Genomic DNA, 7,594 nt, shown 5'->3' on the forward strand with positions numbered 1-7,594 from the left:
GGGTGTTCTAGTGCATGGGGTTGTTCCTCCCCCAGGGCAGGACTTTGCCTTTCTCTTTGTTGAACTTCACGAGGTTCCTGTTGTCCCACTTCTTCGGCCTGTTGAGGTCCCTCTGAAGGGCGGCACATCCATTTGGTCTGTCAATCAGTTCTTCTATTTGTGTCATCTGCAAATTTGCTGAAAGTGCACTCTGTCCCATCGTCCAGGTCATTAATGAAGAGGTTAAATAGTGTTGATCCCAGTGTCAGCCCTAGGACTGGCTAGTGACTGGCTTCAAGATGAACTTCAAGCTGCTGATCACAACCCTTTTGAGCCCATCACTTTAGTCAGTTTTCAATTCACCTCACTGTCTCATATATTTAGCCCATGCTTCACAAGCTTGTCTGTGAGGATGTTAACAAGAGACAGTGTGAAAAGCCTTACTAGAGATAAACCACATCCATTGCTCTCCCCTCACCCACCAAGCCCATCATCTCATCATGGAAAGCTACCAGGTTTGTCAGACATAATTTCCCCTTGATAAATCTGTGCTTCCTGCTCCTGATCACCTTTCTATCTTTCAAATATCTAGAAGTGGTTTCCAGGATTAGCTGCTCCATCACCTTGCCAGGGATTGAGGTGAGGCTGGCCTGCCTGTAGTTGCCTGGCTCCTTCTTGCCCTTGAATAGGAGTGACATTTGTGCTCTTTCAGTGCTCAGGAATCTCCCCTGATCACCATGACCTTTCAGAGACAATCAAGAGTGGCTTGGCAACGACACCAGCCAACACTTGGGTGCATCTCATCAGGGCCCATGGTCTCGTCTGTCCAGTTTGTTTAAACATTCCCCAACCTGCACTGAGGGTAAGTCCTCCTTGTTTCCCTTACCTTCCCAGCAAAGACTGATGTGAAGAAGACATTGAGTACCTCAGCCTTTTCCATGTCCTTTGGTACCAGGGCCCTGTCCCATTCAGCAGCACGTCCCCATTTCTCCCAGTAGCTCCCTCGCAGCTGGAGTGATCTGTGCTACAGCACAGCATGGCACAGCATGACACGGCACAGTACTTCTTCCAGCTACCTGTGAACACTACTTATAAAAATAAACAGGACACGACAGAAGCCAGGGCTGGGCTCTGTTACCTTTCTGCACAACGAGATTTCAAGCAGTGTGTACAAAAGTGCACCAAGAGCTGCAGAGGCTGACTTTGAAAGTCCAGCTGCGAATTTAATTTAAGTTATATGAGCTCCAGCTTAATGAAACTGTATTTTCTCCTCTCTAACAGATACTTTACCTTTCCCTTTGTCTGCCCTGTTGCTTGCCCTAAACTCAGCTTGCTCTGATGGGATATATCCTCAGCCAGTCAGTCATTCCCTCAGGCAGGGTGAGCTTCTGTTGCTCCATTTTTGGCAAAATCTGCAGCACAGATTTCTAAATGTCTTGTATTTATTTTATTGCATTTTTTTGTGTCTGTGCATGAAACCTTATGTTTGATGGGTAAACAGTGGGTAAACATTTTTCATAGAGACTTTTTATTTTTTAATAAACAGAGTAATTTTCTCAAATAGCTCCTTTCTTACTCTGCTTCATAATATCATGTGGAAATAGATGGTCTATTTCAACATCGGGGAACTGGAGGGATAAGAATAGAGACAGCAGTGTGGAAGCAATGGGTCCCTCTTCTGCCCATATGGTTCAGGTTTGCATTTTGGCTGGCACGATAATGTGATTGCTGGCAGATCGAATGTTTAGTCTCCAGAGCAAATAGCAGCCAATGAGTTGGGGTGTAATGTACATGTGGAGATGTTCATAATATTCCACACAGGCTCAACCTACAGCAGGAGCGAATTCAGCTGCAGTGAAAACAGAGATGCTGCATGAATCCTTCTGTCAGCACAGCAATGGCATTTCCAGGCTTTTGCATTTGGGAAGGGGAGGAATGTGCCTCTGGGGACGGAGAACGCCACCACTTGCGGATTCTCCCATGGCAGGGATTTCTGACTTGCCGCATAGAAGGTGATGTATTCTGATGAGCCTGAACGTTGCATTTCATCACTGCTTTATCACCCTATGAATCATTACAGCAGATGAATGTTAATTGTAGCTAAACAAATGGTCATGTCCTCTCTACCCCCAGACAGCTGCCACCACCATAAGACATCAGGCAGAGGGTGCAAAGTGCTTCTGGATGGAAGGGAAGTGCTACCCGCACCTCTGGAGCTGCATATCTGCAGCATAATGAAATGCCAGGTGTGGAAGAGTGTTTGGATCAGAGCAATTTCCATTTGCTCTGCGGTTTGCACCACTCTGGGGACATGCACAGTGCAAAGCTTTCTTAAGTGGCTGTTTGCTCACAGGCAGGAAGGTCTGCATGGGAACAGAGTTGGCTTAGTCATATGCCATTGCACTGGTGTCCCTGGGGCTGAGAGAGTACCTGGTATCATGGGATAAGGTGCCACTGGGATGGTGTGAGAGGCTGCTGAACCTGAACGTAGGGCAGAACAGAGCTGGCTCCTTGGGGACTGGCAGTCCCTGGTTTAAGGGTTCTTTGTCCAGAGAAAATAAACTGATCAGCAGACTGGAGTGTTGTCTTCTAGCAGTTGCCCCTCTTGTCTGACCTAGCGACAAATCTTCTGTAGCTAAGTCACCGAGGCCTGTGTTGCCTGACACTTAATGACTTGAATTCTCTTGCTGCTGTTATATGAACCAAAGCAAAGTGTATTGGGGTACCCCATTTCACCTAGTTCATGTTTCTCCTCAACAGGATGCACCTGGAAGGCAGTAACATGCAGAAATGACATTTCCATCCCGTCCTTGATCATCTGTCGTAAGACAGTCTGTTTCTAGGAATACAGTTGCATGACGAGAGACGGGTAATCACATAGCCAGGTGGGCAGCTAGGTTCTCAGACCTGTTCTTCCTACAGAACATTTTAATATTTGTGAAGGTACATGACTGGAACAGAAGGAGATGAGTCAGGAAAAGAAAGGAAGTACTAACAGCTAGGGAGAGTTGTGACTAAAATTTAGCCACCTGAAGCAGATACATACACTTTGGTGTATGAGACACCTGGACATCTGTAGCTGGTCTTTAAAATGGGCAAAAATATCAAAAGCAAGCATTCGTTCCGTTGGCTTGAAAGAAATATCTCCTATCTGCACAGAGAGCCCTGCCCCTTACAGAGTTGCCTCGGCATGGATAAAATTCAGATGGCAGCAAACACATAACAAACAACATCTTATTCTCAGTGCGTGGGCCCATCTCTGCAGGATTCCCCACCTGGAACAATTTCCTGGAGACCCTGGTTCTGCAGCCGGGAGCCGTTCGCTGCTTTGGAGGCTTCATCCCCCCAGCTCGGCTCGTCTGGCAGGTACCTCCTCAGCTCAGCCGCTGACGGCAAGCGAGAGGAGGGGAGCGAGGAGATCCTTGCAGACAGTTCAAACGCAGACTAAGAGGCATGTGTTGAAATGCCGTCAAAGTAGCAGGAATTCATTTTATTGAAGAATACATATAATAAAGATAGAACAAAGGGACTGAAATGGTGAACAGATGGGCGGGTGTTCTTCGGTGGCTCAGGAGCTGTGTGAACATGCTGGTTTATGCCCTCCCCCTCTTTCTGCTTTTTTTTTTCTTGGTTTGGTTTGGTTTAGTTTTGATGCATCAGGGTAGGATGTGAGATGATATGACAGTATATGTCAGAAACTTGGGGGAAAATAAAACCCCCTTTTTTTAACATCAAACTACTGCTATCAATAGGAACAGCAACTGTTCAAAATTTGTTTCAGAGCTGCCAAGAAGTGAACATTCACAGGAGAGAGAGAAAGAGAGAGAGAGAAGGGAAAAAATATTTTTCCCTGCTGTTTGCAAGGTGGACACAAATGCAAGCGGTAGGAGGCTGACAACTTGACACATGTCTAATAAATCTAAAGCACAGAAAAAAAGTCAACAATTCACTGTACAAGAAAGCATTACTGGGATAAAAAGTACAATCCAACAAACCCCCCACTTAAAAATATATTTATTCCCAAATCAGTGAGGAACGTAGACATTAGAGCCTCAATTTCTCTTCCTCTCCCCGCCTGACGTTCCTTTTTCTGGTTTTCTTTTTTTTAAACCAGGGGCACATTAGCTCCTGTGCTGAGGAAGCTGAGGTTCGCTGCATTATAAATGAACAAGGTGCAAAAGCTGAGTCCAGCGAGCAGATGTTGGGAGCTCAGCGTGCTGGTGACAAAGGGCTAGAGTGCAAGAAGCTTCCATCGCACGTCTGTTCTTCAGCGCAGAGCAGGCAAGGTTTTAATTTGACAAGTTGGTTGGATGCAGGGAATTCACAGATCTCAGTGAAAGCCAAACTGATTTGGCCACCTACTGCATGGCCACATTCAGCTAAAAGGGTAGCAGTTGTGGAAATGTCTCCTGCTCCAGCCGCCTGACACCACGCACACAATGGGGAGCCTCGAGGAGGTTTGTTTACCACAGGCAGCAAATTCCTTTAAAAGGCAAGAAGGGGGAGAAAAAAGGAGTGGGAGAGAAAAATCATGCTTCTGTTACCAATATAATTAAGGATTTTTATTTCAGGTACTGGTTGGTTAAACTTTAAAGCTCTTCACTTTTTTTTTTAATAGTTGGTATGTTATGAAATGCAAGAATGAAAATGAATGCCAAAACTAATGGAAATTCTCCTACAAGCCTCATGTAAACAAAAACATCAGCATTAAAGTTATGAATCTTAATTTGTGCCACTGAGCTAAAATTTGTATCTTTCTGCATTAAAGGAGTATAGACATACAGCACTGTGTAGTGTCTATGTGCAATACAGAAAACTGACATGGTCTCTCCAATTTATGGGAAAATTGACATAATTTTGCAAAAAAAAAAAGAAAAAAAGAAAAAACACTTGTGAACTGGATTTTGCATAATGGGATTAATTTGGTTGACTGTCACATCAACTGTGCTGCAGAATGCAAGTTAATCACAACATCGGTCTGATTTAAAAGAACGAAAGAAAGAAAGAAAAGAAAAAAAAAAAAAGGAAAGGTATTTTCTTCCTCTCTTCAGTTATTGTTTCATTTTTAAACACCCTTGGGTTTTTTTTGTGGCTGTGATAGCTCTGGCAAACAAGGCTGGTGTATATTTTCCATGGCCACCTGAGTGGTCTTTTTTTCCTCCCCTACTCTGCACAGTGAAGGGGGAGAAAAAAAAGTCAACAGCTTTTCCAGGCTTGCGCAAAACTGCTTCCAAGGCATGGCACAACTATACACATTTGATCAACATTTAAGCAGACCAACAGAGCCGAAGCAACTTTAAATATTTTGTCATATGGCTCTCACTTACTGCCTTTTCTTCCCCTTAACACTCTCTGCAAAAGCCGCTCTCAGCATTGGACTCCCCACTGAACCAGCCCCACTACCCTTTTCCTGCCTGCATCCCCTCTCGTGGCAATAACAGCCCTGTTCCTCTGGCAGCTCTGCATAACGTCAGCTTTCGCTGGTTATTTTGTGGCCGATTTCTGTCTGTCTTTACAGAGGTATGGGATGAAGGAATGAAATAAACCTTCTTACAGGCTCTCACATTGTGTTCTTGGCAAAGGTACTGAAAACAGAGACGGCACATGTACATGACACATCACTTAAGTCCTCTGGTTTCTATGGTTGCAGTAGATTTTGCTTTCAGGGGGCATCCTAGGAAGGAGATAATGCTGTGCAGCGCTTTGGGCACAGTGCAGTTGAAGAATTAGCTCTGGGAATTGATCATACCGTGATAGTGGTGACAGAGAACAAGGAATCGGGGCTGCCGGGATGTCAGAGCAACTTGCGCTTCCAGGGGATGGTGTCGTGTCAGCAATTCCTGAAGGCGCTTGCACCACACCGCAGCCTGTGACTGCTCCTTCATCTCTGCCTCCCTCTCAACGATCACAGTCTTCTACCCAGTGCAGCGCACTGACTAGGTTAAACAATTACACTACACTAATTGGCCTGTGTCGGTCCTGATGAGAAAGTAAACAAATGCTGCAGAGAAAAGCTGAGACAAATTGTATCTAATTAAATTGATGAAAAAAGTGACAATATTTTTCCCCAGGAAAAAAAAAAAAAAAAGGCAACTTGTAGCATGACAAATATCTCATGCTTTCAGCCATGTACCACACCTGCTAAACTTCACACCTTTGCTTGGAGGCGGCTGTGCCAAGCAGGGGAGAACAGAGGTGCCCTGTAGTGTCCGTTAGGGCTATAACTGCTGGGATGCCTCGTGGGTCAGGTGTTGCTCTTTGTGTGCAGGGAGAAGGCTGTCTGCCATCCTTTAGTTATTCCACCAACCCTGCTTGCATGCCCGCCTGTGTCTGTATGTGTGTGTTTTGACTAGGGCGGGCTGATAGTGATACCTTGATCCATGAAGTACTCCTCTCCCTCTCCACTCACAGGCTGGTTCACCCACATCGAGGGCATGAACCTCCCAGCACCTAAAGTTTGCGATGGCTTCTCATCGCCCGCCAAATTCACCTCCTTGTGACAGCCACCCCCTAATCTGATCCTCGAGGTGGAAATCCCGGAACCCAGAGCTGGAAGTGCAAGGGTCCACATTGCGTATGAGAGAACGAGGATCTCCATCTGTAGGTAGTGTCCACTCCAGTTCCTCTGTGGACCACAGCAACTCCCAGTATACTACCCTGGCATGAAAGTCTGGAGTGACACAGGTGGGAAAATTTCAGGGATGGATACAAATTATCTCTTCATTGACCGAAAGGGAAAAAGCCAAGCAAGATACTATGCAGTCTAAGGCCGTGCTGCATCCTCTCACACCGGCCTCCATGCCAATGGCCTCAGGGAAGCTGAAACCATGAGAAGTTACTAGACTCATATGCCCATTGAGCCAGGGCAGAAACAGGGAAGCAAGATGGGAGACAAGAGCCTCATCTCCATGCATCCCTATTAAAAACAGGCCTAGAAAACTTTTTCCATAATTTTGCTTTGGTGAGGTGGTGAATACACGTACACCCCCTTGACTCACCTGGGAAAGGACTGATTTAAGCTCAATTATTTGCTGAGTTGTTAATAAGTAGGTAACCTTTATTTCTGGGGTCATGAACGCACAACACATGAAAACCACAAAGCCAGGGCCAGCAGGATCTCTTTCCTCCAAATCTCACTGAAACTAATGAAAAGACACAAAGCGCGTTCACTGAGTGCATGATCCAGACGGCCACAGAAGCAGCTGCAAGAGCAGTAGCTAAGTATGTAGTATATAGCTGAGCATTTCCATCCTAATCCTCTGTTTTGAGTTGCTCAGAGCTTTCCAAATGCTTTACTTATCTGGATAAAATGTTCCAGGCCTGGTCTCTGGCAAAATGAAAATTTTTAATAGTTCAAGATAAAAGCGACTCAGTTATTCTTGAGTGGGAGAAGAGTCCAAGAATCAAGAAAACTGATTTGTTTTGTGATTCTTTTTTCTAACAGTGCATCTGCTAAAGTCTCTGAGGGACCAGATTTGAAGCTTGGCATGAAGCAGCCCTCACTGAAAGGGCCATTAGAGACTAGAACACTTTACAGCTATTGACCAGTATGTTACAGGGAAGCTTCTCTGTGGTTCAAAAGGGTTAGGAGTCCTTGGAAATCATCCAGTGGGCT

At 45.3% G+C, this 7,594-nt stretch overlaps 1 long non-coding RNA gene across 1 annotated transcript; it reads left to right on the forward strand.

Annotated features, from left to right (window-relative positions):
- Window positions 1-283: 283 nt before the first annotated feature.
- On the forward strand, window positions 284-5,373 carry LOC135311715 (uncharacterized). Its single transcript, XR_010371300.1, has 3 exons — window positions 284-841; window positions 1,801-1,991; window positions 2,740-5,373. It is a non-coding gene; the product is annotated as an uncharacterized LOC135311715 (long non-coding RNA).
- Window positions 5,374-7,594: the final 2,221 nt, after the last annotated feature.

The sequence above is a fragment of the Phalacrocorax carbo genome, chromosome 2 (assembly GCF_963921805.1).
Source record: "Phalacrocorax carbo chromosome 2, bPhaCar2.1, whole genome shotgun sequence".
NCBI classification, from domain to species: domain Eukaryota; kingdom Metazoa; phylum Chordata; class Aves; order Suliformes; family Phalacrocoracidae; genus Phalacrocorax; species Phalacrocorax carbo.